The sequence below is a fragment of the Mytilus galloprovincialis genome, chromosome 9 (genome assembly GCF_965363235.1).
Source record: "Mytilus galloprovincialis chromosome 9, xbMytGall1.hap1.1, whole genome shotgun sequence".
NCBI lineage: Eukaryota > Metazoa > Mollusca > Bivalvia > Mytilida > Mytilidae > Mytilus > Mytilus galloprovincialis.
The window spans coordinates 45,009,000-45,022,255 of record NC_134846.1 but is presented as its reverse complement, the minus strand read 5'-3'; the positions used below and the strand labels follow the sequence as shown (position 1 = coordinate 45,022,255).

Here is a 13,256-nt window from a genome sequence, read left to right as displayed (position 1 = left end):
TTATATTTATAAATTAACTGTTTACAAAATTTTGATTTTTTTAAATACTAAGGCTTCTCTACCTCAGGCATAGATTACCTTAGCTGTATTTGGCAAATCTTTTCGGAATTTTGGTCCTCAATTTTTTTTAACGTCGTATTTTATTTTGCCGTTTTATTTTTTTGGGATTCGAGCGTCACTGACGAGTCTTTTGTAGACGAAACGCGCGTCTGGCGTATATACAAAATTTAGTCCTGGTATCTATGAAGAGTTAATTCTATCTGCCATATTTGGTTTGAGTTAACTCTTTTGTATTAGATCAGGCCGTTTTTTGTTCTTTTTATTTTTTAAATGTTTTATATTTTGTCATGTCGGTCCCTTTTATGGTTCACGACATGGTATAGATTTTCCCCATGTTGATTGCGTACGATGACTTATAGTTGCTTGTATTAACATCCTTTGTCTCTATTGTAGAGTTGGCTCATTCTAAATCGAAGCCCATGTTGCTATTTTGTGAAACTTAGATTCAACATTGTTTCTATAGAAACATTTGTCATAGAGTACAAGGTGATGTTGCTTATGCACTTTAAAAAAAAGATGAAGTACAAAGAGTACGCACGGAAGCATATAAAATTCGGGGAATGATGTTGGAACGCCTTAAATGCGCACTTTTCAACAAGTAACAAAAAGCACCTCTCGCACTTAAATACTCGACAAAAATATTTGTTTAAATACATAGTTTCCGATTTAAAGAGTTCACACATTTGCTTATGTAATTCTGGAAATGATGTTGACACGCATTTAATAAACACTTATCAACATCTAACAAAAAATACCACTTGAACTAACATACGTGACAAACATTTACATCTTTAAGTAATTTCTTGGGAAAACAAAATTGTTTGACGTATATAGAAAACACTTAACTCATTTCAAATTAACATAAAACGGTCACAAATGCGGTTTATATGGTATTCTAAAGTAAAAACCCATCAAAGGTTCCAGGAATTATTTGCATGTCAGGTCATGAGCAATCATTAGTTTATTAGGATGGTAATGCCTCCGAACGAATCACTAATCGACAGTGGTTTTAATCCATTGGTTTAAGAATACACCCATCTAAAATAGCAGTTTTATAATTTGATACGAAAGGTGGATGTTTTATGAGTGCCAATGAAACAACTCTCTCATCCAAGTAACAATTTGTAAAAGTAAACAATTATAGGTCAAATTACAGTCTTCAACATGGAGCGTTGGCTCACATCGGACAACAAAGTATAAATGGCATGAGTAAAACCATTCAAACGGGAAAACCAACAACCTAATCTATATAAAAACGAGAAACGAGAAACATTTATGAACCACATTATCAAAAGACAACTACTGAACACCAGGTTCCTGACTTAGGACAAGTGCAAACAAATGCAGCGGGTTTAAACGTTTTAAAAGGTACAAACTTTTACCCTTTTCTGGAACAGTAAAGTAACACCACAACATAAAACATACACACTATAAAATATCAATTGCGATGACTTAAGGTAGCACAATACAAAGATTTTTTCACTCCCAATCAGACAACTTTAAACTGATGTAATTCAATTCATCCTTCTTTATATTTTATAAATGAGGTACATAAAGAAAGAAGAAAGATTAATCTTTCAAATTGTGATAATTTCATTATGACATAATTATTACATAATTAATTATTATGTAATTAGTTGCTATATTGTGATGTCCACACTTGAATGAATTTAGCGTCTTTGTTATTCATAGCATCCCAAAATATTTTATAGATTCTTGTACAACACAGCTTGATATCCAAAACTGTGTCTCAGATTTCCAAAAACATCAATAGAACAAATTTTATACCCAATTGAATTAAGTGGTCTCTTATGAATTGATATTGCAGACTTCATTGAAGATTTATGAGAGAATGAAATACAATAGGAAAAATCTGAGACACGGTTTTGGAGGTCAAACCGTGTTGTGCAAGAATCTATAAAATATTTTGGGATGCTATGAATAACAAAGAAGCTAAATTCATTCAAGTATGGACATCACAATATGGCAACTAATTACATAACAATTAATTATGTAATAATTATGTCTTAATGAAATTATTACAATTTGAAAGATTAATCCTTCTTTAATCTTTTGGTACCTCATCTATAAAATTTAAAGAAAGATGAGTGGAATTACATCAGTTTAAAGATGTCTGATTGGGGATGAAAAATCTTTGTATTGTGCTACCTTAACTCAATCATAAGACATAATTACACATGTGAACAAACACTGATCTAGTATATTTGATATATGACATAATGTATATACAAAGTCAATAAAACACGGTGTTATATGTTAAACAATGTCAGAAAAAATGAACAAAATGCCACAAAAAAAGAATAATGTACACAGGTAAATGAAAATAATTCTGTTGTAAGGTAGATATAATTGTAGAATGGAAATATTTAATACAAAAAAAATTATGTTGTGGTTCATAGTTCACCGAACAGAGAGAGAACATTTATAGTAATACAAAACACTCGCCAGAGCTGGTTTATAACGAATAGGGTGACGAGATAAAACCCTAATCAAAACATTCAATAACAAAAAAAACCATTACAAATTGCATCAACAGGTCAAATTAACAAGAAAGTACGATTTGAGAGTATTCGCAGTTACTGAAAGCTAGTTAAAAGCCAAAGACAATAATAAAAAAAAAATGCATCAGAGACTTAAATCAACTAAAACGTATCACCCGGATTTAGTATTTTAACTTCATGGACAGTCAAAGAAGACATGACTTATGCAATGCCAAAATTTAAAGTATCGACAATTAGTAGGACAGATCGAAGTTAACCTCTATATAAAAAAATGAACGTGGATGTGTATTTATTCATTCTGTTTGAAAAGAATACAAATTAAGCTATGTTTTAATTTGCTGATGACAAAATCGATATTAGTGCCAATATAAACTATGTTCAAAGATCTAATTACAATATTGTTACGATAACCCTTACTTATAAGTTTGTTTAAAGGTTAAATGAGTTTACACGGATTACATAGTGATATCAGCGGTGTAAGTACAATATCATCGATTGTGATTTTTTCAGCCCCATTTAATAATCAAATCTTTGTATTTATTAAAGAATTTAGTAAAAGATTTTAAGTAATTTATGGTAACGAAATCCCTAACTAAATAATTTACCAGTGATCCATTGATTACGTTCGTCACAATATATGACATCACTACACACGCGGGCATATCGAATGAGTTAGGATATATTAACATCGTATGAAGGAGCCAAAGGGACATCGCCGTCTAAAAAATGAAAATTAGCAATAGGGAATGAAACAAGAAATTTTAGTATAGAAATTTCAGTATGGAGTTTCCCTTTAGAAATTGATATGTCTCAATCTATAAAAGGACAATTACTGCTGTTTATGTTAGATTAAGGTAAAGTTAGTTCCTTTGGGTAAATTTCAGAAGTAAAATTTAGAGAACACTGGATTTTTTAACGAAATAAATATCATCAAGATAACGCTAGGTATTGTTGAATGTAACAACCAAATGTAACAACGATGTGCCTTTACTGAGTGTGATCATAAACTGAGATTCATAGCAATACATGAATAAATCTGTTATTAAAGGGGCTCAGTTAGTGTCCATAGTACCTGTCGATATATTTTATCGCCAAAACGTACATATATGTTGTCCAGGAGAAAATTTAAAACTTCAATCATATCTTCACATTGTCAGTAAGTGTATCTAGCATAATTTCCTTTTTCGTTACAGAAAAGGCTTTAAACGAATTACAGCAAATAAATTTGCAACATGAAAAAAAATGCATAAGTGTGTGTCAAATCTGGCTATGGTTATTTGAGGTAAAATCAAAATTTCTCTTTGTTTTGATTATTTAAATGTGTTACTAACATGATATGTAGGGGATTCAGTAAAAGAGACATTTTTGTCAGCATAAACACCTTCTGACATTCTAGGAAATAACGTTGTGTACTGTATTTCTGCGAAAACAAATCCACAAACAAACAGTTTTGAATTGTAAATGTGTGGTCTCTTGCTTTTAGTTTTGGCTCGTTGATTTTCATTGAAATTGATGTGGTCTAAGTATGCATCCATAAATAAAACAAATCAATGTCCTACATAGGCTAGCTTACTTAAAGCTGTGTCTATATAGATATCAAATCGTACAGCAGTCTGTTTGTTTCATCTAACATTATTTTGTCCAAGTGCATAACATACTGTTTAGAATGTTCAGTCACTTATGAAAAAGAGAGATTATCAAGGGCATGCTAATAAGAATAGCAGGATAACAGGTTTTAATTTCAAACATTAAATATGACTTGACAAAGGGAAAAAAATAAAAGTTCGCTTGAACAGAACCAGGACAATAAAAGTTTTAGGCAAACTGATCCATATGAAGTGGACTCACCTAGGATCACCCAATCAACAAGTCTTAAAATATTTACACAGTGGTCATCGAGTACATGAAGCTACTAATTTGCTTATGCAAGATTGTTTAAAAATAGATCAAACATAATCATTCATAATTCAGAGAATGATGTTGATTATCAAATCACCGTTTTAACAAGAAAAACCACAGGATAAATTACTAATGAATCCGGGTTAAATAATATTTAGAACATAAGTGAGACATATAAAAGCACATGAAATGTTTCAGTTGCCAGCAGAGACGCACAGGCAGAAAATGTATATATAAAATATACTACAAGTATTTTTCAAGGTAAGGATGAATATATAAGAGAACTTGTTATACTAAACCTTTAAAAGTGTAATATTTACGTATTTCTTGAATAACAAATATATTTCAAAGATATTGGAGAAAAACAATTTGAAAGTCGAAAACGCTTGAGAATATTTTAGAAAAAAAGATATAATTCATTCAGGCACAATCTTAAAAGTCAACTTTGACTTATGGAGTTGCTACACTCGCGCCTCAATACATTTTTTCGACAATAACCTTCATTAGTTACCCTAGACCAGTATTTTGGAAAATATATATTGTGAATTTTGTACAGTTCTATCAAAACTTCGGTCCTAACCATATCACATCACCTTCTCCCTGATTGATTTAGGCGAACGTAAACACTAATTGGGTGCTAACACGAATTACCTCGTTGAACCACACATAAGTATACTACTAATCTAGATATTCTGCCTTACAGTGTGTTTTTTTTTTTATTGAAGCAGATGGCCGAAATGAAACTTGTATCTCATACTGTGGATTCATTATTATTCGTTGGATACCAATTTTCGTGGGTTTCAAGGGAACAGGTGAATAACGAATTCAAATGTTCAACGAATAACATATTTTCAATAGGCTTTGTTTGCAGATATTGCCAAAACCACGAAATCAAATATCCACGAATATGCAAGTTTTCAGCAATCCACGAAAAAAATACCCACGAAAATAAATGAGTCCACAGTAATTGTGACGATTTCAGCTTTCCAACCGTGATCTTTTCATTTTAGACAGTAACGTCCCGTTTGTCTCATTGTTAGTAGTTTTTCGATAGATACTTTACATGTGTGCATAGTCACATTAATATATGAGCTGCATAACTATTGTAATGTTCCTCATTCCCAAACATTTTATTTTGTGACATTTCGATTAAATAAAGATTTGTCTGGCCTATAACCCTTCCCTTGTTGACATTCCCTTGGTTGTCTATTTTTAAGTGGCATGAGTCATATGTTCATCTATTCGTCTATATCTTGATAAATTCATCTACTGATATGAAAATAGGAAATCAAAAGGCCAGAATACTCTACTTTGATGGGTTTTCAATCTTACTATCCGTCATTCTATTCTGCTATCCTTCAACAAGACATCCGTTTATTCATCAACCCAACCGTCCGTCAAATTCATATCAATCACAAAACATTTATGTTAATCCAATGTTCATATAATGTTATAAATCGTGTCTACATCATGTTTTTGTTACATTCATTATGTGAGTTCTTTCTCTTTTATATTTCTACTTTACTGGTTTTTATATTCTCGTGCTGGTTGCTGTAAGCTGGATAACGACAATTTTTTTTTAATTTCAGCTTGTTACCCTGTAAAGAATGTTATCGACTAAAAGGTTTTTAGTCATTCTTCTGGCAGTCAGTTACTGTCTAGGTAAGATATATTAATACTGAGGAAAAAACATGGTAAAAACCAAAACGAGGACACCTGAAAAATAAGGTGAAGCTAAATTCGTTCCTGTGTTATTAAATACAAAAACAAGATAAAAGAGTTATACGCCATCTTTATTTGATTTAAATGATGCTTTTTTGCTGTTGAGTTCTGTCGAGGACACTTGAAATTTGGAATTTGGAATATTACATACTTCCTGTTTAGTTCATTAAATGTTTTCGATGTCGTCCTCGTAACCCATTAAAAATAATTTTTCTTTTCATTGCATTTTGATAGATTAAATGAATAGCTGAGCTGAATAGAAATTATACTTATATTATCATCAAAAATGTAAAAAGTTGTTATACATAACAGTAGTTGTGTCTTCTATTTAAATGTCATTTTCACATCATATGTAACCATCCATTGCAGAAAATTGCCACACCATATGTTGATTCATTTTGTTTTTGATCATGACGTATTTACATCGAACTTCGCTGAAATTTTATATTCTTTGACGAAGTGATGATCTGTTGTATCATAATGTTCAATGGTTATAGGTAGTATAATCTAAAGCTTATGAGAGGTTTAGGTAGTATAAAACCAGGTTCAATCCACAATTTCTTCATAACCAAGTCAGAAATATGACAGTTGTCCTCCATTAGTTTAATTGTTTTAAGCTTTTGATTTTACCATTTGATTAGGGATTTTACGTTCTGAATTTTCCTCGTAGTTCGTTCTTTTGTAATACTACTTTTCATAACTTTTTTTCAGCTGAAGATAAATTACCAAGTGACGAAGTAAGACCAAGTCAGGGAAATGTTAAACCAAATCACAAACAGTCGTCAGGTGACGATGAAAATGGCAAGTACCTTAAAATTTCAAACATTTGATGCATATAGTAAATAATGTATATTCTTTATTCTATTTTCAAAATATAGATATATTTGTACAGTTGAGAAAAGATAGGAGTGAAATACAAGCAAATATCATAAAAATTTCCTTCTTTTTTTCAATATCAATACTATTATCTCCTGTTATGTTTCTTAGACCTTGTCGTTCGCGTTCGTAATCTTTTAACTAAGTCAGGAATATAACGGCTGATTTCTATTCGATCCGTTGGTTGATTAAGACCAGGGTTCGATAATGTCATTTCTTCTGGACTGCCACTTGTTATTTTACCTTAGAGTTCGGTACTATTTATTTACTTTTTTATTATATTTGTTTTGATTTATATTCAAGGGCACATCAGAATGTATATACATCTATTTGTTTTACGTTAAAAGATGTTATTTATTACAGTAATTATTTCTTTCTCTGAAAGTTTTTATACCAGCATATACATGTATACATTCCTTAAAGAACATTACTACAAAACGGAACGTCTCTTCCTGATTTTCGTGGCGTCTGATTTTCGTTAATGTGTTTCCCTCGGTTTTGTTTTCTCTTAATCGATTCGTGACTTTTGAACGGCGGAATACTACTGTTGCCTTTATTTGATCAGGTCGTTTTTACATCAACCTTCACTGAAATTTTATATTGTTTGTCGGAACACGGATTTGTTGTATCATACTGGTAAACTAATGTCAAGCTTATATTGATATCTTATTTTTCAGCTGAAGATAAATTTCCGAGTGACGAAGTAAGACCAAGACATGGAAATTTACAAATAAATCACAAACACTCGTCAGATGTCGGTGAAAATGGCGAGTACCTTTAAATTAAATACTTTTTCAATACATATGGTATAACAATGAATAGTTTATACATTCTTTAGATTAATAATATCTTTGTACATTTAAGAAAAGATAGGAAATGCAATTCAGAGAAATTTTCCTTCATGTTTTCAATAGTTATAACTAAATCTCCTGTTCTATAGTTGGCGGATTCTGTGTTTATCTTAGTTTCTAGCAGGAACCAGAATAATACTTATATCAATAGTTAGTATGATTTTGGTATTGTATTGCTTTTCATTTTAACATTTATTGTTTTTACTGCTGCAATTAGTAAGAAGAAACATAAAATATATGATAATATAATGTCACTTTCAATTCTTTTATACTAATAAATGTTAAATATTCCGAAACACATATACACTAAAAGTGTTGTACAAACCAAATATGAACTTTTAGATGATATTCAAAGAATAGATTATGGGTCGGTACCTTCCGTGCATTACATTATTTGGTACTAACAAAATATATTCTTTTACCTAGCTTTACCGTTTTTCTTCGCCTCAATCACCACCCCTGTCAAATATAGACAACATCATTCATGATTTGTAATCTTACTCTGATTCCGGCAATTAGTCAATGACTATTATATGAGTATAATTTATCATTTAGGCATTGAACTACTGCATCGTCAGAAACGAGGCTGGGGATCAATTCTATGTAAGTAAAAAATATGACATATAGTACATTGCAGTGGTTTTCTGTTGGTTTGTTTGCATGCTTGTTAACGTTCGTTAAAATCACATTAAAAAAAACACTGCGATTTTACTACACTCTGATGTACATGTCGTTTTCCTGATTGGCACAATATTTGGAGTGTTTTCTCAAAACAAATGATTATAACACACTGTAATTTAGGCGACCGAAGGTATGATTAACATCTATCAGGAATAATCATAGCCAAAAAAATTGAAAGCATGGATGTGAAGAAATGAAAAACACTCCTGGAGCTAAATGATCAAAAGATGTCAAATGATATAATAACAAAGTCCATCTTAGGACAACTTTGCCTCAGTGAGTATAGGATCTTTCTTAAGATAAATTATAAATCTATTATCGGATAACATAAGACAGATATGTTATAATCATAATTGTATCAAAGCAACGAACTGATGATATCTTCTTAGACTCATAGTCCACAGCAGCGGTTTCGAATTTGTAATAAAATATACCTTCTAACCGTTTCCATTAGAGAAAAATATGAGTCTTATGTGGACAAGACCATGTCTGTGGTGTCTTTACCTTTTTCAATTAAAAACATGGTATAGAGTTTCTCACTTTATATTAATAAAAGCTATCTTGTTCTTGTAGTTACTGGTGCTTCTATGATAATAAAGGCAACAAGCCTTGGTTTAACTCTTGGTAGTGCACTTTCAGGTTTGTAACTTCATATATGTAATTGATAAACATGGTAAGTTGTTACTGTGTGATTAGTCCATTATGTATAGCTTGCTGTATAGACAAATCAAGTCTTGCTCCGTTTGGAGTTTGTGCATTTTCTTTATATTTTTCAATGTATCTTAATCTATATATTCTTAATATGTCATCAAGGTTTTTATATCGGCTCTATTTTTCATTTCGTTAAGAGTGTAAATATTATAGAATATACAAGAAATAAAACAATTAGCAACAATTGAACTAATTTAATTCCAAGAATAATACCAATAAACAAAATTTACAGCATTGAGTTTAAAAAAAAATAATAACTCTTATTCATAAGCTGAGACAAATTTTAAAGGAATAACGTCCTTAAATGACTTCTTGTTTTGAAATTATGCGTAGAGATTTTTCACGTATGGATGAGAACAAAAACAAAGCTTTCGATATGAACAAAGTCTACGTTGACCATTTTCTAATTCATTTTGGATTGATTGTCACAAGCAATGTTGATCTGGGTTATTCTTTAGGTTAAGTCCAATTTTAATCATTCAGCTCTTCGCCAGTTGAGGATATAAAGCCTACTTAGCTTTCAAGTTTTTGTGTGTAAACTTTCTAAATGAAGGTCTGTCCAGAACTGATCTTCCGACTCAACAAGTTTATAATGTTCATAACCTCATAAGTCTAAGAAACAACGTCATAAGAAAAATCGATAGACGAAGAAAGGAGAAAACGAAATCCTATATGCAACACGAACCCCTCTAATAAACTGGCATGCGGATCCTGTCTCACTAGTGACATCAATCATGTTGTTCATGATACGTTCGAATTTGTGATCAGTCTAGTTCAGTGATGTCAAAACCCAAGAAAAGTGGATTGAATTTTGGTTTGACAACTCGTGTTGCGTCCGTAACACTTTCGAAGAAATGGTTTCAGCCCTACCGCTTCAATTTCTTCGTTCAAAAGCTTCCTAGTATTATTCCAATTTTTTGCATTTTTTTAATAAAACGTTATGTCAGAGTCATGAAAGAGTGTGAACAAAAATGTAAATCTTAGTTATCGATCGTATATGTCCCTCATTGTATATCATAATTTATTGTTCAGCTGTCTCGCTTGGGTTTTTCCACCTATGTCGCCTTTCATACATGTAGTAAAGAGGTAAATGTACAGTAATAGATAATAATCAAAATATATTTAGATATCGTTATGTTCCTTTTTACTTGTGAAGTCGTGCTGTGTTCTATTGTTTGGTATATCTTTTAGAAGACGATTATGCAATTATTTGAAATAAAGATGTGAAAGTAGATAATGAAGGCATCTGTTGCAACTATACCATGTTAAATCCCATACATTAACATTCCAACAGCAGTTGTTTGAAACAAGTTTGTTTTGTAAAAAGTCTCTATTTATAACGTTTATAGATAGTACATTGCAGTGGTTTTCTGTTATTTTTTGCAGGTGGATGTATGTACTTCCCAAGTATTTGCACAAATAAAGACGAAATTGAACGTCTTGATGGGAAAATAAAAACCATGACTAGAAAATATGAAACAGATTATAAGCGCAGTAAAATGATGTACTACACTTTAAAAACAGCCACTACGGATAATGCATATATAGACTACTATATAAATCAGACAATGCAGGCATTTCAGAAATTACAAGAAATCGAAAGTGATCTGACAATATTTCTGCAAGTTAAATTACCAGAATTGTCACGGATGACCAAGAATGAAACATACGAAAAATATCTTGAACATGCTGTTGGTACTCTTGAATACCGACTTTCGGACCTTAAACAAATATTATTTGAATATAAGAAAATGGCGCTTATAGGTATAGTTGTTCAGTTTGTCGTTGAAGCAACTGTTAATAAATTTTTTAATGCACTTAAAACAGCATATGTACAAGTTCTAAGCACCGCAGATATATTATCCACCACATCTGAGGAATTGTGGTCACGCATAGAAGGATCTCAAACAAAATCAACCAAATTCGGAATAGTCAAGAGGTTGAAACTAGCTCCTAAAGTTTTAAAACAAATGGCCAAAAATTTCGGTCAGAATCTCCGCAATTTTGGAAAAAATTTCAAAAAGTGGAAAACTTTGAAAAGCTGGAAAGGATTTAAAGGAAAGCTAAAAAACACTTTTAAATCACCGATCCAAAAGTTACAAAAGGCAAAACAATTTTTCACTCCTTCAAAGAACAAGATATTTGTGAAGAACTACAGACTTGGTTGGTCGCAGAAAATAATGATGGGTATTAGCATTTTAGGGGATGCCATTTCAACAGGCGTACAAGTTAAACAATGGTACGATGTTTCAAAAAAGATGAAAAAAGCACGCGAAGACTATCAACAATATCATGACAAATTGTTAAAAGAACTTAAAACGAATGCAGAAGAAACTTTAAAAATGGAAGGTCTATGGACGGACGTTGTGCAGACTTTTCAGCATTTAAGTATACCCTTCAAACAATTGGTAGAGAACTCAACAAACTTCAGCAACTTTTCCGATGTAATTGGACTTCCAAGATTACCAGTGGACACGTCGGGTCCCTTGTTTTCAATTAATTTCAACTCTGTAACAAAAGAATCTATAAGATCCCAACAACATGATGTCATACAATTTCTGAAAAAGGTTAACAACAATATGACAGAAATTCAGGAGAAACTGTCAGCGCGAACAATCATGTACAAGTATACATTACGTGAGACCGAAACAGAGGAAACTGTAGAAGATATGGAGTCAGGTATCAAAAGCATTTTACAATTTAACCCGTCAGGAATAGTTCGGGAGTTTGGTGACGCTCTTAACCGTTCCGATATGGTTTGTACCGTCTCCATATTACGGTATGATTTGGAAGAGTATGATTATTTTCCAATAGCTGCGTTCCGGCCTCAATGTGATGTCAATTCAACCATATTTGAACATTGGAACCAACAAGCTCATAAAATGAAAACCGCTTCTTTGGCTATAAAAAGTGATCTGGGTGTATGCCGTCGGTATGGATTTTGTCCGTGTCTGTCACAGGTTGCAACCACAAGCCAACTTGCTGAAAAAGAGGTTGTTTCGGTCTTGCGTCATCTTGACCCGCTTTGGCAGCAGAATACAGCGGCTAAGATTTGCATACCTTCAGGTTGTAGATGTTCCCACCTTTGAGTAAAGGATTATAAAACATAATGCAATAAAATGACTTAAAGTATTCCACTGAATTCAGACTCTATTCTGCCATTTCGATCTTTAATTTATATAAGCCAGTGAATTTAAAATAAACTTTCGGGTTTTTTTTCTGGAATAAGGCAACGTTGCAAATCTTTATTTCCCTAACAAGACTTTTTTTTTGGGGGGGGGGGGGGCTCAGTTTTTAATTATCTATGTCGTACAGTGTGTATTGTTGTTTGTTGTTTGTCTTTTCGTCTTTTTTTGTTTTTGTCAGTTTGTTTTCGACTTGTGATTTGAATATGTTTTTTCTTTCTCCTCCCTTTTAGTTAATGCATAATTTTATCCTCTCTTCTTCTCCTTCGATATATAGCAATTCCTATACACATTTTATTTGCGTGTATTATCCAACAATCTAAGTATGAATGACACAATTTGGCACCAAATGGGTGCCAAGTGGAGAATGGTCTCCTTCCCTTCTGATGTACATAAGGTTAACCACAGGATTAAAAAAAAATTTTGAACCCTTTTTGCCCCTATTACCAAAATTGTTGGTACCATTTCCCCGTAAAATCAATCTTCACCTTTCTTTTGTGGTATTGAACCTTCTGGTAAAATTTCATAGAGATCCATTTACTTGAACTGAGGAAATTGTCATGTCCAAAAAAGCACAACTTGTATTATTTATTTAGGTTTTTATAATTGTTTTTTATTCTAAAAAAAAATGTTGTTTTTAACAGTGTTTTGTGTTTGATTCTCATTTCAGCAAGCTCACTAAGTATTCAGTTGATTAAATTTTACAGTTTTCTTTTCCTTGATTTATTATTTTTTTAGCAAACAGGAAA

The 13,256-nt window shown here is 31.8% G+C and overlaps 1 long non-coding RNA gene across 1 annotated transcript; it reads left to right on the top strand.

The window, feature by feature from the left end:
- Window positions 1-4,601: 4,601 nt before the first annotated feature.
- LOC143045090 (uncharacterized) lies at window positions 4,602-11,403 on the top strand. Its single transcript, XR_012968858.1, has 7 exons — window positions 4,602-4,742; window positions 6,071-6,143; window positions 6,915-7,004; window positions 7,757-7,846; window positions 8,486-8,533; window positions 9,185-9,250; window positions 10,709-11,403. It is a non-coding gene; the product is annotated as an uncharacterized LOC143045090 (long non-coding RNA).
- The last annotated feature ends 1,853 nt before the right edge of the window (window positions 11,404-13,256 follow it).